Genomic DNA, 27,195 nt, shown 5'->3' with positions numbered 1-27,195 from the left:
AACTTACCAAGGAGTTGTTAATTAGTTATAAATTATGTTTCAAATGGGGTTAAATTGGATAGAAAGATTCAGCTCAGACAGACATACCAATGCATTGTTAATTAGATATAAATCCTGATGCACTTTTAAAAGAAGGATTAATATTTTGACATGTCAGTAAGTATTTAATCTTGTGTTGATGGCACACTGTATGAAGAAAAGATCTCAAGCCTAAAAAAAATATATGCTTCTACTGAACATCTTTCAGATTAGCTGATTAAAAATCCCTAACTACTGTAATCTGTACTTTTCCATAAATCATTCCATAACAAGAGATGGATAGTTTATTTTGCGGATTTGGCTCCGCCGGGATCGGCCAGTTCCTTTTAGTCTAAAAAGGGGGATCTGCCTTCTTTTTCTATCGCTGACATTCCACATTGTGGATTAATAATCCGTGGTCGGATTTTTAACAACGGATTGCGAAATGCGTGTGTGGATTTTTAACAATACGGCAACAGATTGTGGATTCCGTGGATCGGATTCTTAAAAATCCGTCCATATTATTGTCATATTCTCTAGCCTGCTGTACCCATGCTTGGCCACCGGGACTGCTGCCACTCTCAATGTCTTGTTCTAGCCTGCAGTACCTATACTTGTCCACCGGGATTGCTGCTGCTAAACTAAGGAACATTCCAGACTCTGATACCTGACACCTCTGCACCTGTGCTCAATCTCAGCCTGCATATATAAACCTCCCTTTCCTGATCCTCCCTTGCCTCTGTTTCAAGTCAGACTCCTATGCACATACCTCTGATCCTGATCTGTTCCTGACCTGTATTTGAGTCTGTTCGCAGTAAAGGCCCTTGCTGGTAATCTGGCTTGTCCCTGTTTGTTCCCGTTCTCAGTCCCTGCTCCCAGACCTGTCCCTGCTCCCCTGTCCTGTTCCAGTCTCCTCGTTGCCGACCTCTGCTTGTTGCCCGACTTCGCTATCTGCCACCTGCCTCGGACACCTGCTTGTTGCCTGACTTCGCTATCTGCCACCTGCCTCAGACCTCTGATTGTGACCCCTACTACGCTCCTGCTGCTCCGCCACCAAGATCCTACCCGCCACAGGAGTCTCCCATGACAGAAAACAGAGGCCACTTCTGGACCTCGCTGGAACAGATTCTTCTTCTGCCTGCACCCTTTCCTGCCTGCTGCAGCAGACCCCATCTGCTTGGAGGAAGATAAGTACTTTTTTTTTTTTTTTTTTAAATCCCAGTTGGGATCCTGAAGGTTTTTTTTTGCTGCTAAGTGTTCTGCAAGAATTATTGCGTTCATCAAAAAAAAACAACATTTTTTTCTGAGACTAGAACTGTTGCGGCAGATACTAGTGCACCTTTCTTTGAGGTTTTTTCTTTTGTGCAGTGCCTGGGTTAACCCTTGCAGTACCTGTTGGCACCTTTTTAGACTCTGACTTTTCATTCCTGGACAAGGCTTGTCTCTGCATCCCTGGTTGGACCACTGCTGTTCACAGGGTTCCCATTTCAAAAGACAGGAGTGTTTCCATTATTTTGTTACTGCATGCTGTGATTTTTCCTGCAATCTGTAGTTCTTCCTATGATGGTTCTAAGGTTTCAGGTTTACCTGCAAGTTCCCCTAAAGTTTGTTTCTCTGCAACCTGTGATATCCCTATGCCTGATATCAAAAGTTTGAGATTTAACTGCAGGTTTCTCTATTTATGTTTTTTTCCCTTGCATATATGATATCTCCGTGACTGATGCTAAGTTCTCAAAAGGGTCAGCTCTCCTATCTTGTCTCTCTGTGTCTAATATTTCTATTGTTCAGTCTTATGCTTCTGCTTTAAAGACACATTTCCTCTTACTCGTTTCTTGGGAAGTGTGGTTTCCCCATGTCTGAAATTATGGCTCCCACTCAAAAAACAGTCTTGAGCAGTAAATGGGAACACAGCACCACTGATTCTTCAGAACTTCTCAAAGCAAGGAAGAAGAAGAAAAAGAAGGGAGGTATTACTGTGGAAGTTGAAATTAAGGCTGAATCTTTAACCCCAGAGTCTGCATTTGATGAAAGAGAGATGCTGCAGCTTAAGGCAACTCACAGACTTATCCCAAGAATAGTGGAAGAAATGAACAATGTATTTAATCCAGGAAAAGATGCCCTAACTCAGACACTTCAATCTGCACGAAAAGAGATTGATTGTCTTCATGGACGTTTAGATAAAGCGCAAGAAGCCAAGGCTGTACTACAGAGCTGTCTATCCTCAGCAATTAGTAAGTGTGTTCTCCAGGAAAAAGAAAAGCACCAGTTGGAGAGTGACCTGGATGTCATGTCAGGTGAGCTAGAGAGGGCATATGCTGATGCTGCTGAGGTTTAGCGCCTTGCTTCTAAAAGTAACGAATTCCTGGAAATCTCTATGAAGGAAATTGACAGGCTTAATACAGAGCTTAAAGTCTCCCAGGAGGAGATTTGCTACTTCAAAAAAGAGATGGAAGTCATTTGGGAGGAGAGATGATACTTGAAAACAGAGGTACGTTCTATAAGAGACGCCTCCGAAGAGTTAAATAGTAGGTTTGAAACTATAAACCAAATGAGTAAGAACTTCTCTGTCAAGCCAGTGAAGGAGATAAAAGACTCCATGAATCAGAAGAGGAGAAGAGACTATTGATTGAAGAAAAGTCAAGGATGCAATTAGCACTGGAAAAAGAAGAGGGTGACTGGGAAAAAGAAAAATATCAGTTGGAGAATGACAGGGTGATCTTGTCAAGTAAGCTGGAGAAGGCCTACGCTGATTCTGCCCAGTACCAGACTTTCATGGCTCAAGTTGACGTAGCACTGGAAGCATCTCAGAAAGAGGTTCACAGGCTTACTACAGAGCTGGAAGCCTCTAAGGAGAAGAGTTGCCACTTCAATACAGAAATATGTTCATTGAGAGAAATCTTCGAAGGGTTAAATATCAGTTTTGAAACTGTAACCCAAGAGTGCAAGAATCTCTATGTCCAAGTCAGTGAAGGAGATAAGAAACTCATGAATTAGGAGAGGATAAGAAACAGTTGGCCCGGGAAAAAAAAGACGTGCAGACAGCACTGCAGGATGCAGAGAGAGTGCTGCAAGAAGAACGTGTCTCCCTGGAGCAGCACACACAAGCAGAAAATATGCTACAGAGTCAGCTGCAAGAACTGCATACACATCTGCAGGACACGAAAGAGAAATGGGTGAATGCTGAGGAAAAGCAGCGAGTTCTGCAGGAAGAAAGTTTCCAGACTGCGTACAAGGTAAAAATGCTGCAAGAGTATCTGAGTACCCAGTGTGTCCCCAAAGAGCAGCATGAGGAGCTGAAGGCCACACTGAGCATAACCAGAGTCTCTCTGGAGGAGGAGCTTAGAGCCCAGGTAACCCTGTTTGAGAGGGAGCACAAGGTGGTCCAGAATCTGAAACAAGACTTAGAGGAGCAGAGACACTGCTCCATCCGTAACAGCCAGTACACCCAAGAGAAAGAGACCTGGAAAAGACAAGCTGCTGAGATCATAGCAAAGGAATTTGCAGAGCTCCAAGACGTGATGAGGGATGCATGGAAGCGAGTTCAAAATGATCTCAGTGAAGAGATGAAAGTCCTGAGAAGAGAATTGCAGTATGCAGTTAACCAGGGATCTCTCACTGAGGAGTGGAAATTGCAACAATACCTAAAAAAGGAAGAGCTAAAGCTGACAGCTGAACACATCACAGCAGCTCACAGCGCTGCTGATCGCTGAGCTCAAGACACAGCTTGCCAAAAAAGAGACGAAGGAGGTATCCGTCTGTCAAGTGGTTGGCCTGACACTGTGCTCTCAGGTCAAGATGGCTGAGGCCTGCAAAGTGTTGAATCACACAGCCCATGAGAAGGCCTTTCTGCAGCTGGAGCTGGACAAGGTCTGGGAGGAGTACCGGCAGCTACAGGTCAGAAATAAAGAAAAAGAAATACATTTAAGCCTTGTTCTAAGTCAGCTGGGAGATATGGAGTCGTGACTCAACTCCAAAGATGCTGAACTGACAACTGCTTTGAGTGGGAAAAGAAGTGCAGAAGGATAGCTTCAAGAGCCGAAAACTCAAATAGCTGGTCTTTCATTGGGTGATGCCACGAAACAGCAGTTGTAAGAGGAGACCATGGAGAGTGAAATCTGTGTCCCCACTGACTCATGTGGAAAGGCTGCACCTTACCTTGATGCTCACTTTCCTGATGTCTCTGCCCCTGCATTTGGGTTGAACGCACCCATTCAGAGGTTCCTTGCAGCGCTCAATGTACCTGTGGAGTACCATCTGCCCGCTGACAAACCACCAGAGGTGGGTCACCTTGAGTCAACTTTTCATCAAGGCCTCCGGGTAGAGCCTAGAGGATCGTCCGGAGAACGCTCTTGGGAGGGGGGAGTAATGTCATATTCTCTAGCCTGCTGTACCTATGCTTGTCCACCGGAACTGCTGCCACTCTCAATGTCTTGTTCTAGCCTGCAGTACCTATACTTGTCCACCGGGATTGCTGCCTCGGACCCCTGCTTGTTGCCCGACTTCGCTATTGGCCACCTGCCTCGGACTGATGGTGACCCCTACTACGCTGGTGCTGTTCCGGCCACCGAGATCCTACCTGCCACAGGAGTCTCCCGTGACAATTATATCCAATGACGGTTTTGGATTAATCTTTACCGATCGAAACTGGAACAATTCCTCAACAGATTTTACACTGTGAAACAGACTTTGAAGGAATGCCCGGAAATTTTTTACGTACATGTCCTAATCCTGGACGAATCAAATTTTTTTCTTTTTATTATATCGCAATCAATCTGCTCCACTCACAATTTATTTTTGTAATTTCTTTTTACCTTTGTCTTATTGCTTGTTGTTTTAGCAATGCCATTTTTACATTCTGTAACTGCATTCTGGTGATATCAATTGCTTAAAACAAAACAGGCTGACTGCGGCCATTTACACACATAAAAAAATGGGATGCCATAATTAAAGGTGATGCTAGTGTAGCCCTGGGTCCTATCGAACGCAGACCATTTCCATGTGCTATATAACCTGTAGGCTCACAGGGCCTAAGCCCTTCACAAAGGATCAGCGAGGGCGTAGATGACGTCACCCGTAGATGTCCGGGGTGATCCCACCCAGACACGCTGCGACTTAGTGGTGGGGCCTGGTCCCAGGCCTCCCGCGGATATAGAACTGTCCTGGTATGACTCATAGCACAGTAAGGGGATCCGGAACCTGACTATGGCCAGTCCCTAGCTCAGCTGCACGCTACGGGGGCTCAGGGTCTAACTGGGCCTGGGGCATGCGGCCTAGGTAGGGGCGGCAGCCTTCCTACACCGGAGCTCCTTCTCCTTCCTCCGTCAGCTAGCTCTGAACACTCGTGCGCCCCTTCACTTCCTTTTCCTCCCTCCTCTAATAAAGCATTTATTAGCAATATTTACAATACAATAATGCACTTAAATTATGTATAACGTGGTTTAAAGATATTCAATATAAATATTTTAGCCATGAACAAAATGTTAAATGAACCATTACACAATTGATATACTTACAGTACATTAGATGTACAGTGAGAGACGTAAAAATACGTCTTGTGTGCTGCTTTCAAAAGTACAGATACACAGTACATGAAACCATATGTTTTTTAATGTAACCATGTGTTAAAAGATATATTTTGAATCATAAAAAATATGTAAAATGTCATATCACAGAAGAAACTTTGCTTTTTGCAAGTGTCATTTGTTACTGAAAATAATACAAATTGCTATAAAATATGCAACCATGGATTTGAGAAAATGTCTAATTATTATCAGAATTGTACAACAATTAACAATTAAAACCATTTATAGCCTGTAACACAAAGACAACAAACCATTTACTTTGCAATATGCTGACCCTCTCCAAAGCAATGAAAAAAAACTGTTTGTGATGAAGGTATTAGAAAATCCAAATTGATCAGCGCTAACTAGTAAAATTTATTGCAACAATGTCAGTCAACTTATTTCAAATCAATACAAATCTCACATAAAGCTTCTAAAATGCAATAAGAGTCTGGCAAAGCCTTTTTGTAACAGATTAGTGTTAATGCAAAAATAAAAAGCCCCAAGGATAATCATCCATTGTGACAGAACAGAAGACTTTTATTTCTTAAGCTTTTCCATTTGTTTTACTTTGGACATCTTTATTGGCATTCTGAATGTATGAAATAATGCTCAATATTGTATCGTCAAGAATAATGTATTAAAATGTTAAGAATCCCCTGAAGAGCTTTTCAGTTACATAGACTTTTCACAGTCTTTTCAAATGCAGCATATCCTATGTGTAAAACAAACCTTTTACTTATTAGAAACATATAGGAAACCATTTAAAATGCAACAGTGATATATAATGTTAAATGGAAATAAGGCATATTTAATTGATGTCCTCATTCATTTGTTTGAAATGTGTTATTCCTTATTTTGTTTAGTAAGTTAAGAGGAACAGAGTTGAGGGCTGAAGGCTGAAGTCATGATGCTCCGACAAGCAAAAAATGCAGTATTACAGGCAAAGAAAAAGAAAAGTTTTATTTTCATGGTGCAAGTCATCAACGTTGTACAACTAAAAATATTTTTCTTTTACTGCGGTCAATGAAAATATCAGCACCAAAATGACTAAATACCACATATTTACAGCATTTTTATCACCTAGTCCAAGCTGACATTAGTTATATCTTGTCTATGTACTGTATACATTATAATTATTATTATTTTATTTATAATTTTTTTTACCAGGAAGTAATACATTGAGAGTTACCTTTCTTTTCAAGTACGCTTGAATATCCCGGTGATGTGCGGTTTAGTAACGTTTTCTCCCGGAGTGTATTGCGTTATTTCACGCCCGTGATTTAAGCATTTTATTCCCGCTGGCTGCAATACTGCAATTCCGTGTAAAAACGCATGGGGGCGTTTGCGAGCTGTTGTCTCTGAAGTCAAATACCTTCGCGGTTCAACCTACAGTACACAGTCTCTGCGTGCATGCGCAGTAATAGTAAAATTGCATATTTAATTTTATTTTAAAGTACAGTACTGTACTGTACATGCTCGGACCCTGTTGGGGTGAAGTGAGGGGGTTCCTAACATCTGGGGGAAAATTAATTTTAATTCTATGGTGAGTACTGTCTTGTTGCCATATTATTTTGGTGGGGCTGGCTGGGTACTTCTTTAGGGGGCTGACCATTACTGTACTTTAAAAACTCTGGAGGTGTGTGGCTGAAATACTGTACTGTAGTTAACAGCAGTGTAATTTCAAAAGGCAGTTCAACATAATAATTTGATGAATAAACCCCCAAAGACAACCCCCAAATACAGTACATAAAAAGCAAGTCACTTTAACTCCCTTTGCCTTTTGCAGCCTCCATGATCATAGATATGGGAAAAATCCGGTGACACACACCAATACCCTCCAATGAATTGGGGCTCAATACGGTGAAAACAGGGGTCACTACATAACCTTTTCCTTATTGCACGCTTCCACGTATGAGGAGTTGGCGAAAATTTGTTAAAGTCAAAGTTTTCGATAAAATACTGATAAATTTGAGCAATTGTTGCCATCTTATCATCTGTTGCATTAATCGCGGCCCATATCAAATACGCGTAACTTCTGTCAGGTTTTTGGAAAGCAGGCTGCACTTGAACACTCATGGCGGGTGGGTCTCTGGAGAATAGTGTAACACAAACTGAAACTGGTCTTGTCTTTCTTTAATTTGAAAAGCCTAAATTGATACATTTTTGCAACCTCTTCCTTCAGTCTCAAGGCCAAGGCCAAGTTACAATAGCACACTGTGGTACGGTATCTTTTTTAAACGAAACACCTGCAAGCCGACACATTACTGATTCGGCGCATTACAATTCATGAATTTATGCCATCTGACGGACACACGAAGCATTGCAGCCTATTAAAATCCGAACCATTATCAATAAACACATCAACCGCGTGTCAGCCGGGCATGACCCTGGCTGGGAGCCCGGCATGCTCCGGGTGAACAGTGTGGCATTCCAGGAACATGCCAGATACAAGCCGGTGATTACTTCGAATAAAAGCTGCCGGAGCAGTATGATGACAATACATGGTTTCATTAAATGAACAGGGTTATACATTATATTTAAAGACATTGCATGAACAGTTAAAGATAATATGTTATAGATAATATGTAACAGTTACAGGCCAGATAATCCCATCTCTGTTATCTTAAAATCAAACTGGTTTTGTACCTGGCAGAAACTCAGTTATAAACTTCCGAAGATATTAGGTATTATCGATTACCATAGTAATTATCTGATGGTTAAAACAGGATGGGAAGATAAGTTTATTCTTGGTCTGGATGCTCAGAAAGCTTTTGATCAAATCTTGTTTAGACATACTGTATTTTCCATACTACCAAGCAATTTGGGATGGAAGGTCATTTTTGGAATACTATAATGGAATCTTTAAAAGACCAGAAGCATTAGGGATGGTTAACAACCAACATTCAGAAGTTTTAAATCTAGCAAGAGGTAGGAGGCAGTGGTGACCATTGTCTCTGCTGCTATTTATTATGGACTTAGAGCTATTATTGCTGTATCTGAACCATAGGATAGATTTCAAAGGTATCCAAATTTGTTAATGGGAAATGGAAATGTTGCTTTTGCAGATGTAACAGGGCCTTAAAAAGACTGCACACCCGCACCTGTCTGTAGCTTATGAGTCCACAAGAAAGCCAGGAGTCGTCAACAGAGGCGAGGAAGCTAAGAACATCATGAAAAGACTGTGCTTGGAAAAAGTCCTCCTCAGGTGACTAAAGAGCGCTGAATACAAGCACATACGGGCAGGCACTGGTTCAACCATATCCAATCGGGTCCACAAACTGCTAGAAAGGTGGCAACCCTCAATGAGTAATATTAGGAGTGCCAGAGTGTGGCCCAAAGGCAAACCCCAAAAATCCTGGAAGGAGTGAAGGGCACCTGGAGAAATGCTCCAGTCCCAGCATGACTGAATGTTCTCTCCCTCCATTCATTATCATCTAGAGCCAGTCACATCTTAAGAGGGTGAGGAAGGATGGGCTTCAGTCGTGGCTATCCCAAGCTATGCAAAAATGGGGAGGTATATGACAGGGACTTTCCCTGGTTTAAAAAGGCAGCACACATAGATCCTTTCTGTAGCTGATAAGCAATCAGGGAGCTGGTTAATTGTAGGTACAGTCAATTAGTCAGTCTCCATCAGTCTTCACCTGGCTCATCAAGCAACTTTAAATGTGTGCTGCACAAACTGCATGTCTCTTGAACACAGAGTTTCTGTTTTGCAAGAAAAGATTCCCGGGAATAGATTTCTTATGCACAGAAGGACTGTGTTGCCATAAGAGATTCCCAGGGAACCAGACACTCTATTCCAGGACACAGTGGATCATGAAACCTGCCACAGGGTGGCCACCCCCATGGACACCAACCCAGACCTCGAGACTGACATAAAGAGCCCCCTGCTTACAGGTACCTCTTTGAACTTTGGGGTCATAAAAATGAGAGTGAAAATTAGTGGAAAAACTGGAAAAGTATATATATATATATCTGGGACAGGGCAAATTTGATTAAAATGATGTCACTATCAATAATATTGTATTAACTCCTCATGTTACCAATATCACTTAAAAGCAAAGATATACAAGAAATATATACAAGAAATCCATAGATTCTTTATCAGTGTGAGGATTGAACCTCGGTCGCGCCCTCTTCACGCGTCCCATGATGCATTGGGTGATGCCCCTCACATTGGCCTATGCACAAGCGCTGCAGTACTCCTGCCGGCACCGGGCATAGGATCTGCCCCGGCGCCACGGCCTGTGATGCAAAGGAGGACGCTCCTGTCTCCACTACATGTCGGAGTCGCATGACCAGAAACACTCGAGGGGTTAATGCTAACAACATTAATTATTCCACAGCTGAGATACACTCTGCCCATGCCTATTAGTACACAGTTTACCTGTGATGATTCATTGCCTGCAGCCTTGCCATTGGCTCTCTGTTCTTTATATGCTCAGCCAGCCCTTAGGCAAATTGGTTGAGCATAAACTTGTGTTTATGTAAGAAGTGCTTGCCTCAAGCATCCTGCTGCTCTTCTGTTGTCCTGTGCATTCTGCCTTGATCTCTTGTACCTTTTGACCTCAGCTTGTACCCGGACCTCTACCTTCTCTGACCCCTGGACCTCAGCTACACACAACGACCATTCTGCCATCTCTAGTCCTGGACCCCGGCTATGCACAACAACCATCCGACCTCCAATCCTAGACCACGGCGAGTATATGACTATTCTGACCTCTCCTACCCAGCAACACGGCTACGACTATGCAATCCGGACACGATTGCGCAGTTGTTGGCCGGTGTATTCTAAACATCCCCACCTCAGCCTTGAGGTCCCGTCCTCTTTGTGGTGAGAATTTGTTACAATCAGGTTTTTATGGAATGAGAAGGAAATGAAAAATAACTTTACAAAACTGCAGCTGAGTATAGGAGATAGAAATGTTACTTTTCCAAATCTAAGACATTATAGCTGTGCCTGCCTCTTTAGATATTTGGGAAACTGAATGTCTACTTCAAAATAATTTAATTATTCCTGAAATGGAAGAACCATATATGGATAGTTTGGAATACAACAGATTTAGTCCTTGTAGATAATAAAAGTATTCCAAAACACTTAGGGGGCTATCAACTAAGCAGTGAGCTTTTGCGCTGGCCTGAAAAAAAAATGTCTGCTAAAAAGTGAAGCCGGTGGCGCGATTCACTAAGGAGTTCAGTGCATTCGGGATCGGCCATGCTCAAATCTGCCAGATTGTGCATGCTTCCCCCCCCCCCCCACTCCCTGATATCGTGCTTAAAGTTCAAGTACGATAACTGATAGAGAAAAAAAAAGCCTCCTGTAACATTTGCATGGAGATTCTGCATCTCCATGCCCGGCTGTTACAGGCAATCTTGCATTAAGAATATACATTTTAATAATAGTGTACATGTGCAGGGGTCTCCGGAGCTGAACCGCATTGGCGTTATGGGGTGCCGGTATCCCCTGCACTTTTAAAGCTTCTGTGTAACGTGACCGGGACATTTAAATTCTGTAGGGGATACCGGCACCCCATAACGGGGCCTGTATCTCCTGAAGAAGAGGGTCCCCGAGGCTGAAACTAATGCGGTTCAGCTCTGGAGACCCCCTGCTCATCCACACTACTGTCAAAACACACACAATAATAAACAATAATTCATTACTGTAGCGGATAACCGCTATGGTAATGAAGATGCATTAAGGTAAATTTTAATAATAGTGTGCGGGAGCAGGGGGTCCCCTGAGCTGAACCGCTTTGATTTCTGGCTTAGAGACGCCCTGCTTCCCGAGTTACAGGCCCCGGTATGGGGCATCAGATGCCAGTGTCGTCCCCATCTTTATAGCATCCAAGACGCGACAATTGCCCCAATAAACATTGCGATATACAACACACATCCCCCCCCCCCCCCACCCCCTAACACATACAATACAGTAATGGGCAAAATTACTATTATCCACATATGGATAATAATGCATTTGCCCATTTACAAGACATGAATCACATATACAGTAAATACATATTAAACTGACCTTTTCCATGCACCCACGATGAAGGCCGTCTTCATCCTCATCCTGCCCATGTCACCTTCGGGGCTGCAATACATACACAAGAATGAAAATAGCCAATTATATATTATATAGTAGACCATGTGACAGAGGCTTTCGGGAGAACAAATGTGACGTCATCCAAAGCCTTTCACATGGTACTTGAGCCAATCAGAGTTGGGATTTAGTTCCCACGCTCTGATTGGCTACCATACCATGTGAGGGCGGCCATCTTTCTTTTGATGACGTCATCTTAAATGTAAATGTACAGCCATTCTGATTGGCTGGCGTCATTTCCATTAAATGACGTCATCATTTTCTTTTTTTTTTACACAATCACATGGTTTTCACGGCCCAATTATGGCCGTGGGAACCATTTGATGAAAATGTGATGTCATAGGCCTATAAAAGCATTTGTCGTCTCATTTTGAAGCCAGACTCCGAGGAGGGAACCTAAGAAGAGAACCAGGCTCGGCGGAAGAAGATGGAAGAAGACGGAAGAAGACGGAAGAAGACGGAAGAAGACCCCGGAGAAGGTAAAGAAGGCCCCAAGACTGACGGAAAGGATTACAAATAGAAGAAAGAAGGCACAGTTGGATTGCAAGCGTTTTCTTTTATGATTACCTGTGGATTGGTTCGAGAGCTTCCGGTTCCCCTGGATTTCGATGAGTGGGCCATCTAATGGTAAGTAAACAAAAAAAAGTATATATATTTTTTTTTTTTTTCCAACTTAAGATTTTTTTATTGGAGTTACCTGTACAGACATTATTTCACAGCCCATTGTGTTACTTCCAAATACAGAAACAAAAAAAAAACAAAACAAACATGAAAGCTTTATAACCGCCAACAACAACCAACAGATCACACTACAGACAAGACGGGTCAGACAAGGCAACCGGGGGAGGGGAGGGCGGGAGGAGGAAGAGTGAAGGCACCGGAGTCTGAGGCGGCGAGCTTCTTTCTTCGCTGCTGTGCTTTCCAAGTCCTGGCGGATACTAAATGGGATATCTCTCTGGGGCAAGGCCTGCTTTTGTGTCTGCTTTCCGAAACTCTACCTGTGGGGCTGTCTTCTACCAGTTCGTCGCTGTGTCGTGTTGTATTTCTGACCTTCAAAGGAGAACGCATCTAATTTTATCAATGAAGAATCGTGGCGGCATCCACCCCTGGGATGTCTAACTGAGACAGCCAAGGTGCCCAGACTTTTAGGTAATTTGTACCGAGTCATTAACCAAACTTGTTAATTGTTCCATCCGGCAGACATGCCAAATCCTGTTTCAGATCTTAGGGATAATTGGGATATCTTGCTGCTTCCATAATGCTGCGATCTCGCACCTCGCCCACCAGGAACACCCACGGGTCCAGGGGGACCTCCAAACCAAGAATCCGCTGTATCCAGTCTCTAATTTTTATTCCCAAATAGGGGCCACGCTTATGCAAGACCACAGCATGTGTCGCAGATCTGCCACCTCCCCGCACTGTTAAGGGCAGAGCGGGGAGTAGCCTCCAACGAATTTAGCTATGCGAGTTGGGGTGTAATACCACCGCATAAGGACTTTATATACGTTCTCCTTTACTGTGGTACAGATTGAGCTTTTTGCTGCTGCTTGAATAATTCTGTCCCATTCCTCGTCCTCTAACGTCTCCCCTAAGTCCGCTTCCCATTGCCTAATGTTTTACAGTCTGTTTTCGTTGGGCGTCGTTGGACAGATCACTTCCCTGTACATTCTAGATGTAAGTCCCCTTGTGTCCGTACCTCTGGAACACAGCTGCTCAAAATTAGTTTGTGCCGGTCTGATTGGTGTTTTATTGTAAAAATCTCTGATCTGAAGGTACCTAAAGTTTGGTATAGCTTTAGAAGCTTTAATTTGCTCAAATGATTGTATAGATGTTGTACCCTCCAGATCTTTAAGGCGGGTTATCCCCTTCCTAGTCCATTTTAAGAGGTCCTTACCATTCAGTCCTGGAGCGAAGTCTGTGTTGCCAGCAATTGGTGTCATGAGTGAGTTTCTAGTAGTCAACGTACAGCTAAATTTAGTGGCCTCCCAGATTCTTAGTGAATTGGCCATGGTCTGCAGCGGCATTTGCATCTTGCGTACCCCTTTTTTGGGCAGCAAGATTACGTTTTGGAGTTCGATCGGTGCACAACACTGCTTCTCCAACTCTACCCATCTCCGTAAGCTTGGGTGCCATTGGAGAATCTGCCCTAATTGGGCTGCTTTGTAATAAAATGGATATAATATGAATAAGTTAAACGCAGTCAGGGTCCAGGTGGGTGTTAACCCCTCTCTCACCCACTGTGTCCACCAGCGCTCTTACTAACAGAATAATTATACATAAACATACATTTGTCGCATAAAATGAATGGGAATAACACACTACTAACAACAGTAAACTACAAAAAATATATAATAAAAAGAAAAAAGAAAAAAGAAAACAATACTTAAAATTAGAAGAGTTCCAAAAAATGTGTGTGTCCCAACATATGGAGTCCGTTCACAAGAAATATGGGTATGCTACTTCTTTGCTCCTGGAACCAACCTCGGAACCAGAAGGAACTATGGACAAGGGAAAAAAAAGAGAAAAAAGTGCAAGGCCCATAGAGTAGTATAGTCAAGTTTATGAGTAGTCAAATACGGTTAAAAACACTTACAACAGTATAGTTGGTACAGGCATATCGGTACTGGTATACAGACCGCGGGAACAGAGATATTGTATTCGTCTGCTTGTCAGGGGTGTCAGAGTCCTGGCCCTTCTCCTCCTCACGATCGGCGAACTGCTTCACTTCCGCGTCAGGTGACTCGTGACGTCAGCGCGTGTCATCGATCAGTGGGTGAACTACGGGTGGTTCTCAGCTCCCTCCTCAAACTCGGCGATTCAGACACTCTGTACACAGCAACCTGTAGCCTCTCAGCAACCTAATACCAGCTCCCAACCAGCACAGCAACCAGAGCAATGTCAGCCCTACGCGTTTCAAGAACTATGTTCTCTTCGTCAGGGGAACTTTCATTGCTGGTTGCTTACAGAGGATATATATAGGGTGGTGCATTAATTAATTAAATAACGCAATACATTGATTTAATCAGTGCCTATTGGTGTATGCTTCCAGTATCCCCATACGAATACATATTAGCTGAACAGGAATTACTATTAATTGTATAATTTATTAAATAATTACAATACTATAGAATTAAAAAGGGGTATTATTAAAAATAGTTGCCTAAAAATTCTATCTTTATTAATCAATTGTAAATGGGAAAATGGCTGAGAAAAAATGGTAAAAACTCTGTGAATACTAAAAACAAACACCATTACATCAATAATAAAATGCATTATACACATATAAAAATTTACAATTACTTTTAATAAAAAAATCTTTACCATTGTGCACTTTATTAGTTATTGTTTTGCTCACAGGAATGCAGCCATATCGATTTCTTCATTAAGCCCCATGGGGGAGAGGGTATTGAGCTGATGTATCCAATACGTCTCTCTTTGTCTAAGTCTCAATACCCTGTCCCCTCCATGGTCATTAGGTCCTATGTGTTCTATGCCTGTGATTTTTAATTTGGCAGGAACTTTATTGTGTTTTAAATAAAAATGTCTAGGAACACTATGTGTCATCATCCCTTTAATAATGTTGTTCCTATATTCCAAGAACCGATTTTTAAGACTCCTTATGGTTCTTCCTATGTACTGCAGGCCACACTCACATTCTAATAAATATACTATAAAAGTTGTTTTACAATTAATTAAAGTTTTTATCGGATAAATTTTAGATGAATGCTTAGATTTAAAAGAGATGGCCCCAGTGTTAATGTGCTTGCAGGTGATACACCTACCCCCGCAGCAATAATTGCCCACAATTTGAGATGATAACAAATTCTTACAACCGGGAGGCTTGGTTTTCCTTAATTTAGATGGTGCCAATATATTTTTAAAAGTCCGTGCTCGCCTATAGACTATTTTAAGTCGTTCTGATATGGATGGTGCTAAGAGTGGGTCACATTTTAAAATGTCCCAATGTTTGCTTAATATATTTTTAATCTGTACTGATGCACAATTGAATTGAGTAATAAATAGCACTTCTTGACTGTCTTTGTTGGTCTTTTTTACATTCTTTTGTAATGTATTTGATCTTTCCATATTTAGTGCCCTCTCATACGCCTGTTGAATGTTATGTTTATTGTGACCTTTATTTAATAATTTTGTTCTTAATAATGCAGACTGTTTAATAAAATCTTCCCTTTTATTACAATTACGTCTGATTCTTAAAAACTGACTGTAGGCTATATTTGATACTAACCCTTTGCCTTGAAAAAGCCCCTCGCGAAACGCGCGCGTCGGCTCTCTGTACATACATGCACGCGCAGATCAGGACTGCCTCCGCATGTATCTGTGTGACCGCGAGTTAATGCGGTAGTCTGCGAGTGCAGTTTCACATAGGCTATAAGTGCCCCGACGGTCACTGTTAGCCTCTTCAAAGTGGTTTTAGGGATAGTGCTCCGGTATCTTAGCACTGAGCAGCCTCACCTGCAGTACACCATAGCTGCTCTGATGCGTTGGTGTGCTGCTGCATATCCGTGAGGTTCACTTCAGCTTCTACAATCACGCAGCTCTCTGTTTAAAAACCCTTATTAAAAGAGTTACCTACCTGCCCCTACTATCAGTGTCTCCCACACTGGGATACTGACCTACTGTTACAACCATAGCCAGGACATCACTCTCTCACTAGAACCACACTGGTTAACATAGGTATATACACCCAGGAGTACAATATCCAGAGGGTTACCTCAGGTCATGTGTCACTGATAGGGGCATACTAACTATCATAGAGAAGCATAGCTGATCAAGCAATACCAATACTGATATACATGGTATATTTGTTTTTATGTTTATCAGTTGGGTCACATCTTATACAGAATTACTATGATACTGTGACCTGCAATCCCAGTACTTACCCGGACACCCCTGTTTTAATCACCTACTACACAGGTTCGCATTAGGATCACTGTGTTGCAACAGTACCAGTGGTTTATTAAAACCATCTGGCACATATTAACTTTTTTGATCCAGAGCCAATATGGCTTTCTATATTTAGGATCAACTCACCTTCAGTACGTCGTTGGACTTTTTTTTATATGTTGTTTAATAAAGATCATGTTTTTAATTCAATCACTAAACACCACAGAGTGTGAACTCGAGTGCTAAATTATGTCCTTTCTCTCCTTCATCCACTGTAGGCTATATTTGCAATCCATCCTGGATGGTGGTTGCTAGCAGCATCCAGAAATTTGTTGCTATCCACCTTTTTATAGTGCGTGGTAGTGATAATCTCATTGTCAGAATTGCTAGTTAGCACTAAGTCTAAAAACACTATATTAGTCGGGCTGTGATTATACGTAAATTTTAAATTCAAACAATTGGAATTAATATAACCTAAAAATCCTTCTAATTCTAATGGGCTACCTCTCCAAATAATTAAAATATCATCTATAAAACGTTTGAATAAAACTAAGTTAGCCAAATGGGGATAGTTATTCCAAATACATAATTCCTCCCAGTAGCCCATCACAAGATTTGCGTAACTGGGAGCGAAGGATGTCCCCATGGCAGTGCCCTTGGTTTGAAGATAAAAAGAGTCGCAAAATTTAAAATAATTCCTAGTCAATATAAATTGTATGCAATCTAAAATGAATTCTCGCTGTGGGACAGATATAGATGTGTCCCTAGTTAAAAAATGGTCGATTGCTAACAATCCGTCCATATGTGATATGTTGGTATATAATGATTCCACATCACATGTGACCCAAATAAATCCCTGTTGCCATTGAATTTCTTGAATAAAATTAAGTACATGTGTGGTTTCTTTATCTTATAGAGGCTGACATTAAACACACAGTGTTCAGACCGAAGTCAGTTTTCAATCCAGTCCAATCGAAGGGGACCTTCTTAGATACCTATTTTGCACTAGTTTATAAAGATTTTAAGTTAATGTGTGAGAGAGATTTTCAAATCAAAACAATGAAGAACAATTTATTTAAATGGGAAGAAAAAGCGATAGAAGATTTGAAAAATGATACAAGTATAGTAATCAAACAGGCAGATAAAGGGGGAGGAATAGTGGTTCAAAATAGGGAAGATTATATAAAAGAAGGCCTGCGACTAATTAATGATACAACAACCTACCAACTATTGAAAAGGGATCCCACAGCAGATTTTCAAATTGATTTAGAAACAATGCTCAAAGAAGCACTTACTGTGGGTATACTAAATAAGAAAGAGTATGGTTATCTTTCAATAACTTATCCCAAAATCCCCTTTGTGTACCACTTACCTAAAATCCACAAAAATGCGATCCAACCCCCGGGAAGGCCCATAGTGGCAGGCATAGATAGGCTTACATCTAATCTTTCTAAGTATGTAGACTCCTTTTTAAAAGAGTATGTGCTAGAGCTTCCCTCCCATATTAAAGATACCACACATGTACTTAATTTTATTCAAGAAATTCAATGGCAACAGGGATTTATTTGGGTCACATGTGATGTGGAATCATTATCTACCAACATATCACATATGGACGGATTGTTAGCAATCGACCATTTTTTAACTAGGGACACATCTATATCTGCCCCACAGCGAGAATTCATTTTAGATTGCATACAATTTATATTGACTAGGAATTATTTTAAATTTTGCGACTCTTTTTATCTTCAAACCAAGGGCACTGCCATGGGGACATCCTTCGCTCCCAGTTACGCAAATCTTGTGATGGGCTACTGGGAGGAATTATGTATTTGGAATAACAATCCCCATTTGACTAACTTAGTTTTATTCAAACGTTTTATAGATGATATTTTAATTATTTGGAGAGGTAGCCCATTAGAATTAGAAGGATTTTTAGGTTATATTAATTCCAATTGTTTGAATTTAAAATTTACGTATAATCACAGCCCGACTAATATAGTGTTTTTAGACTTAGTGCTAACTAGCAATTCTGACAATGAGATTATCACTATCACGCACTATAAAAAGGTGGATAGCAACAAATTTCTGGATGCTGCTAGCAACCACCATCCAGGATGGATTGCAAATATAGCCTACAGTCAGTTTTTAAGAATCAGACGTAATTGTAATAAAAGTGAAGATTTTATTAAACAGTCTGGATTATTAAGAACAAAATTATTAAATAAAGGTCACAATAAACATAACATTCAACAGGCGTATGAGAGGGCACTAAATATGGAAAGATCAAATACATTACAAAAGAATGTAAAAAAGACCAACAAAGACAGTCAAGAAGTGCTATTTATTACTCAATTCAATGGTGCATCAGTACAGATTAAAAATATATTAAGCAAACATTGGGACATTTTAAAATGTGACCCACTCTTAGCACCATCCATATCAGAACGACTTAAAATAGTCTATAGGCGAGCACGGACTTTTAAAAATATATTGGCACCATCTAAATTAAGGAAAAAAAGCCTCCCGGTTGTAAGAATTTGTTATCATCTCAAATTGTGGGCAATTATTGTTGCGGGGGTAGGTGTATCACCTGCAAGCACATTAACTCTGGAGCCATCTCTTTTAAATCTAAGCATTCATCTAAAATTTATCCGATAAAAACTTTAATTAATTGTAAAACAACTTTTATAGTATATTTATTAGAATGTGAGTGTGGCCTGCAGTACATAGGAAGTACCAAAAGGAGTCTTAAAAATCGGTTCTTGGAACATAGGAACAACATTATTAAAGGGATGATGACACATAGTGTTCCTAGACATTTTTATTTAAAACACAATAAAGATCCTGCCAAATTAAAAATCATAGGCATAGAACACATAGGACCTAATGACCATGGAGGGGACAGGGTATTGAGACTTAGACAAAGAGAGACGTATTGGATACATCAGCTCAATACCCTCTCCCCCATGGGGCTTAATGAAGAAATCGATATGGCTGCATTCCTGTGAGCAAAACAATAACTAATAAAGTGCACAATGGTAAAGATTTTTTTATTAAAAGTAATTGTAAGTTTTTATATGTGTATAATGCATTTTATTATTGATGTAATGGTGTTTGTTTTTAGTATTCACAGAGTTTTTACCATTTTTTCTCAGCCATTTTTCCATTTACAATTGATTAATAAAGATAGCATTTTTAGGCAACTATTTTTAATAATACCCCTTTTTAATTCTATAGTATTGTAATTATTTAATAAATTATACAATTAATAGTAATTCCTGTTCAGCTAATATGTATTCGTATGGGGATACTGGAATCATACACCAATAGGCACTGATTAAATCAATGTATTGCGTTATTTAATTAATTAATGCACCACCCTATATATATCTTCTGTAAGCAACCAGCAATGAAAGTGCCCCTGACGAAGAGAACATAGTTCTTGAAACGCGTAGGGCTGACATTGCTCTGGTTGCTGTGCTGGTTGGGAGCTGGTATTAGGTTGCTGAGAGGCTACAGGTTGCTGTGTACAGAGTGTTTGAATCGCCGAGTTTGAGGAGGGAGCTGAGAACCACCCGTTGTTCACCCACTGATCGATGACACGCGCCGACGTCACGAGTCACCTGACGCGGAAGTGAAGCAGTTCGCCGATCGTGAGGAGGAAAAGGGCCAGGACTCTGACACCCCTGACAAGCAGACGAATACAATATCTCTGTTCCCGCAGTCTGTATACCAGTTCCGATATGCCTGTACCAACTATACTGTTGTAAGTGTCTTTAACCGTATTTGACTACTCATAAACTTGACTATACTACTCTATGGGCCTTGCGCTTTTTTCTCTTTTTTTGCTTTGTAATAAGCCTGCAAGCAAGGCACCGCTAAACCTCCTCTGATTGTGGGTCGCTTTAAGATACCCTTAGCAATTCTTGGACTTTTCTTATTCCAGATAATTTCATGATTTGTGTCTGTAAGGAGAGGATGTCAGCTTGTACCAAAGGGATAGGGAGACTCTTGAAAAGATATAACATCCTTGGGAGGAGGTTTATTTTCACGCTATGTATCCTCCCAATCCACGAAATACTCCCCTTCATCCAAGTCCTGAGATCCTCCCCCAATGTCTTAATTACCTCTCTGTACATGACTTCTTTCTCTCTCACTCCCTGCTTCTCTTTACTATAACTGAGACCTGGCTCACTCAGTCTGACTCTGCTCTGGAAGCTGCCCCTCTCCTATGGTGGCCTTTCCTTCTCCCACACTCCGCGCCCTGATGGCAGGGGTGGAGGCGTGGGGCTCCTGCTCTCCTCTGTCTGCCATTACCGAACCCTTCCTATTCCCCCCTCTCTTGCTTTTCCCTCCTTTGAGGCTCACACTGTCCAGATCTTCTCTCCTCTCCCTGTTCATGTGGCTGTCATCTATCGCCCACCTACCTCTACTCATCCCCCTTCTGCCTTTCTCTCTCACTTTGAATCCTGGCTCTCTTTCTTTCTCTCCTCAGACTCCCCTGTTCTTCTCCTTGGTGACTTCAATTGCCACATTGATGATCCCTCTCTCTCTTGGGCTTCCCGCTTTCTTTCTCTTACCTCTTCTTTTGGCCTTCAACAGTGGACTGCAGCCAGCACCCACAAGGATGGCCACTACTTAGACCTGGTTTTCACTAAAAACTTCTCTCTCTCTGATTTCTCCATTTCCCCTTTTCCTCTCTCTGACCATCATTTCATCTCATTCTCTTTATCTCGCTTCTCCCCTTCTCCACCTCCATCTACCCCCCGGTTCTGCAGAAACCTGCGCTCTATTCACTTACCTGACTTTGAGTCCACTTTACACTCCTCCCTCTCCTCTCTCAGCTCTGCTACAGACCCTGACAACCTGGTCAGGAACTACAACTCTGTCTTGTCCTCCTCTCTTGATCTACATGCCCCGCTTTCTCTCTGCCGCCCTCGCCCTTCTAACCCTAGACCCTGGCTAAATTCCCACACGCAAATGCTGCGTTCCTCCACTCGTTCCTCTGAACGCCTCTGGAGGAAGTCTCACACTCTCGCAGACTTCCTTCACTACAAATTTATGCTATCCTGTTTCAACTCTGCCCTCTCGCAAGCTAAACAAGCCTACTTTTCTGCACTAATCAACATGCACAAGTCTAACCCACGCCGACTGTTCTCTGTCTTTGATACTCTTCTCAAACCACCCTCAGCTGCCTCTCCTTCCTCCATCTCCGCTCAGGACTTTGCTGACTATTTTAAGGAAAAGGTGGAATCCATACGGCAGAACATCCCCTCTGTTTCTTCCCCCCATCCTACACCTCTTCCTAACTCTCCTCCTGCCTTCCTTGAGTCTTTTTCCACTGTCTCAGAGGAGGATGTGTCGCTGTTGATCTCCTCTTCTCCCTCTACCACTTGCCCTCTTGACCCCATTCCCTCCCATCTCCTAAAACCTGTAGCTCCTACTATAATCCCTATGCTTACTCACATCTTTAACTCCTCCCTCTGCTCTGGAACCTTTCCATCCTCCTTCAAACATGCAACAGTCATACCATTACTCAAAAACACCAAGCTTGACCCTACCTGTCTTTCTAACAATCGACCTGTCTCCCTCCTGCCTTTTGCCTCTAAACTACTTGAACGTCTTGTATTCTCTCGCTTGCTCCATTTTCTCAACACCTATTCTCTCCTAGACGCTCTACAATCTGGCTTCCGCACTGCTCACTCCACGGAAACAGCCCTCACTAAAATAACTGACGACCTCCATGCTGCCAAAGACAGAGGTCATTACACTCTGCTCATATTACTCGACCTCTCTGCAGCATTTGACACCGTGGACCACCCTCTTCTCCTCCACATTCTCCATACTCTAGGTATTCGGAACAAAGCTTGATCCTGGATCTCATCCTACCTCTCCCATCGTACTTTTAGTGTCTCTTCTGCTAACACCTCCTCCTCCTCTATTGATCTCTCTGTGGGGGTACCCCAGGGCTCTGTCCTGGGACCTCTTCTCTTTTTTCTGTACACACTCTCTCTAGGTGACCTAATAACATCTTTTGGGTTTAATTATCACCTCTATGCCGATGACACACAAATATACTTTTCAACACCTGACCTTACACCTGCTGTACAAACCAAAGTTTCTGAATGTCTCTCTGCTATATCATCCTGGATGGCCCTCCGACGCCTTAAACTCAACATGGCTAAAACAGAGCTCATCATACTTCCTCCCAAACCTGGCCCTACTACCTCCTTCCACATTACTGTTGGAACTACAATCATTCACCCAGTAGCCCAAGCACGCTGCCTAGGGGTCACATTCGACTCCTCTCTCACATTCGCCCCTCACATTCAAAACATTTCTAAAACTTGTCACTTTTTCCTCCGCAATATAACTAAGATACGCCCTTTCCTCTGTTGTTCGACTGCTAAAACTCTGACTCAGGCCCTCATTCTCTCCCGTCTTGATTACTGTAACCTCCTGCTGTCCGACCTTCCTGCCTCTCACCTGTCTCCCCTACAATCTATCCTAAATGCTGCTGCCAGAATCACTCTACTCTCTCCTAGATCTGTCTCAGCATCTCCCCTCATGAAATCCCTCTCCTGGCTTCCGATCAAATCCCGCATCTCACACTCCATTCTTCTCCTCACTTTTAAAGCCTTACATTCTTCTGCCCCTCCTTACATCTCATCCCTAATTTCTCGGTATGCACCATCCCGACTCTTGCGTTCTTCTCAAGGATGTCTTCTTTCTACCCCTTTGTATCTAAAGCCCTCTCCCGCCTTAAACCTTTTTCACTGACTGCCCCACACCTCTGGAATGCCCTTCCCCTCAGTACCCGACTAGCACCCTCTCTATCCACCATTAAGACCCACCTTAAGACACACTTGCTTAAAGAAGCATATGAATAGAACTGTGGATATTCTAAACACGATACATAATGCTTGGCCCCCTGCAGACGCACTTACCAGAACTCCCTCCTACTGTCTCTGTACGTTCTCCCTACCTACCAATTAGACTGTAAGCTCCTCGGGGCAGGGACTCCTCTTCCGAAATGTTACTTTTATGTCTAAAGCACTTATTCCCATGATCTGTTATTTATATTATCTGTTATTTATTTGATTACCACATGTATTACTACTGTGAAGCGCTATGTACACTAATGGCGCTATATAAATAAAGACATACAATACAATACAATACAATTACCCTGGGAAAGTTTGCTTTATATAGCGTTTTGTAGTCCCTTGTGAGAAATACCCCTAAATATTTAATAGCGGAGGCTTGCCATTTAAAATTAAAATTGAGGTCAATCAGTTTTTCTACTTCTTTTGGTAAATTGATATTGAGGGTTTCAGATTTAGACTGATTGATTTTAAACCCCGAAATTTGGTTGAATTTACCCAGGATGTTGAATACGTTTGGGAGAGACGTGAGAAGTTTGGATAATGTTAGAATAACATCATCGGCATATAGGGCGGCTTTGTGCATCTGATCTCCAACTGGGATTCCTGAGATGTCTGGGCTATTTCTAATGTGTGCCGCTAAGTGCTCTATGCACAAGGCAAACAGCAGTGGCGACAGCGGGCACCCCTGCCTAGTTCCGCTCCTGATTGCAAATTGGCCTGAGGGGAAACCCTGATGTCGCACTCTCACTGTAGGACTTTCGTATAAGGCGAGGATGGCTTGCAGGAGACGTCCCTCAAAGCCAAATGCTCTCAATGTTTCTGTTAGGTAGGGCCAGTCTATCCTATCGAAGGCTTTCTCAGCATCCAGACTTAACACCATGGAGTATATGCTTTTCTTTTGGGCCAGATCAATCAAATCAATGATTCTCCTGGTGTTTTCTGCCGCTTGCCTCCCTCCGATAAACCCTACCTGATCCGTGTGGATCAACCTGGGAAGGACAGTACCCACCCTGTTGGCTATAAGTTTGGAGTAAATTTTGATATCAGAGTTAATCAGTGAAATGGGCCGTTAGCTCTTACAGTCTGCCGGGTTCTTTCCTGGTTTTTGGATCACAGAGATTGAGGCTTGTAGCATTTGCGCTGGGAATGAGGCCCCTGCTAGAATTTCGTTGAATAGTTTTAACATGTGGGGGGCTAGTATTTTGACATATTTCTTGTAGTATAAATTTGAGAAGCCATCCGGCCCTGGTGCTTTGGCAGGTTTTAGTGCTTTGATGACCGCGGTCAACTCCTCTATCGTAAAGTCCGATTGGAGCGCCTCCCTCTCACCTCTTTCCAAAATCGGAAGGTTCGCCTCTTTGAGGAAGGTCTTTAACGACTCTCCTGTTCTAGCATTATGGATGACCTTATCTCCATTATATAGCTTTTCGTAGTACTTTTTAAACTCTTCTACAATTTTCCCAGGAATGGAGGTCAGGTTGCCCTTGTGATTTCGAATTGCGTGAATGTGGTAATTTGGAAGCTTGTTTCTTAGTTTATTGGCAAGTATTGTGTCAGGCTTGTTTGCTTTTTGATAATATTTCCACTGAGACCAGGCCATTTCCTTCTCAGCCTGGGTGGAAAGGAGGAGATTAAGTTTAATTTTGGTGTCTAATACCTGTTTCAGTGTGTGGTCACTCTTAGTTATTTTATGTAGGGAGGAGAGCACCCCTAGCTGTTTTTCTAGCTCGTGAATCTTACTCTCTCTTTCCCTTTTCCTTTTGGCAGCCAAATTCATTAGTATCCCTCTGAGGGTGGCCTTATGGGCCTCCCACAGCGTGGAGTGTGAAGCCACACTCCCCTCATTCTCCTCGAAATATTGTTTGAGTTTATCCCCTACCTCCCGCTCTAGGGCTGTGATTTTCAGCAAGATCTCATTCAACTTCCAGTTTGCTCTAGGACTGTCTAGTGGTATTAGTGTGCATCGCAGCTCAATAGATGCATGGTCAGACCATGAAATATCATGGATCTCGGATCGAGAGACCCCGAGGTCCATTCTATTGGACACAAGGAAGTAATCTATCCTACTGTAGCTGTTATGTGGGTGGGAGAAGAAGGTGTATTCTCTCATTCCTTGGTGTTGTTCCCTCCATATATTGAGTAGTTGGCAGTCTTTTAGTCCTTTTCTGATTGTTAATACGTCTTGTCTGTGTATTGCGTTAGTGGTCGAGCATCTATCTAGGTCCTCGTTCAGTGCCTTATTGAGGTCTCCTGCTACAATAATGTCCCCTTTCGCCACTTTGCTAAGTTTCCCGAAGAATTTGTCAAAAAAGTCTGCGGCCGTATCGTTAGGGGCGTAGATCGTTGCCAGTGTGATAGGAAACCCTCGTATTGCTCCCCGTCTGATGAGGAACATACCCTTCCTGTTACTAAATGTCCTGTCTAGTACAAATGGTATATGGTTATGTATTAAGATGGCCACCCTCGTTTTTTAACTCTTGCAGAGGACATGAAGTGTACCCTAAAATCTTTATCGAGGTATCTAGGGTAGTTGTCCTGGGAAAAATGTGTTTCTTGTAAGAATAAGATTTCTGCCCCCTTACGTTTATAATCCCTGAAGGCCACCCTACGCTTCGCCGGGCTGTTAAACCCCTTAACGTTGTGGGATATTAGCTGGAGTTCCTTACTCATTGAAGCTCATAGGTTGATGTTCCGGCCGTATTCTAATTCTGCCTTGGGCGTGGGGTTCACCTCTGGAGCCACGACTCCTCCTTGTGTCTCGGCTCGCCTCCCTCTCACCTGCGGAAACAACGGGGGGGGGCACACAAAAGGGGAAACCGGGGGAGACATAAACAACACATAACACATTTTATAACGTAGTATTTCTCAATGTCTTGACGAGATTGTCTTCACGCAGAGGTCTTCGCCTTTGGGTTCCCGAACTCCTTTCCAGCAGTCCAGGGTTGGCTTGGAGCGGGTGTCGCCCCGTCCAAGAGTCCTGACCCAAAGGGCTTCACTAGGGACCTGGGGAACCTCCCTCCCATTCCCTAGCGTGTGGCCCATGCGGACTTTAAAGCAGGTCACCTCTGTTCACTCCTGCCCCGCTCTTCTCCTAACTTTATTAACGAAACCTAACTAACTATTAGTGGATGCCCCCACATCCCAGTTCTCACCTTGGTCTCATAGCTCTGGCCCCTCCTCCTCCCCTTGTCCCTAGTGATGCTTTACCCTCCTTATTCCTCTCCCCACTCCTTTCGCTATACACTGTGCCTACACCTCCCGTACCTACATCCTTTTAGTGAATGTGGGCGGGTTAAGCATATTGCCTTCTCCTTACTTCTGTCCTGCCGTCTGTCCATTTGCCTCCACCCTTGTCCTCTGCTCTGCGCCTGCCCTTCCATCTTGTATGCCCATCGTCTATTCACCAACCACACATCTCTCTAATTCTATGTAGCTTGCCCTCCTGTTCCTCCGCCCAACCACCCTCTCCTAGTGATGTCCGTCCCTGCCTCCTCCCCCCTTTCTTACGCTACCCTCTCCTACCTTTCTATCTCATAACCTACCTTACCCTACTCTGCAACTTGCTCTCTCTCCCCTACCCTATAACTTCCTCTCTCCCCTTCTGACCTAGCTCACCCTCTCCTGTCACTTCCCCAGTCTCACTTCTGCCAGTCACCACTCTCTACTCACTCTGCACCTTCACATCCTGCTCTCTCCCACCCTTATACAACCACTGTCC

The sequence above is a fragment of the Ascaphus truei genome, chromosome 3 (assembly GCF_040206685.1).
Source record: "Ascaphus truei isolate aAscTru1 chromosome 3, aAscTru1.hap1, whole genome shotgun sequence".
Classification (NCBI taxonomy): domain Eukaryota; kingdom Metazoa; phylum Chordata; class Amphibia; order Anura; family Ascaphidae; genus Ascaphus; species Ascaphus truei.
Note: the sequence above shows the minus strand (reverse complement) of the source record.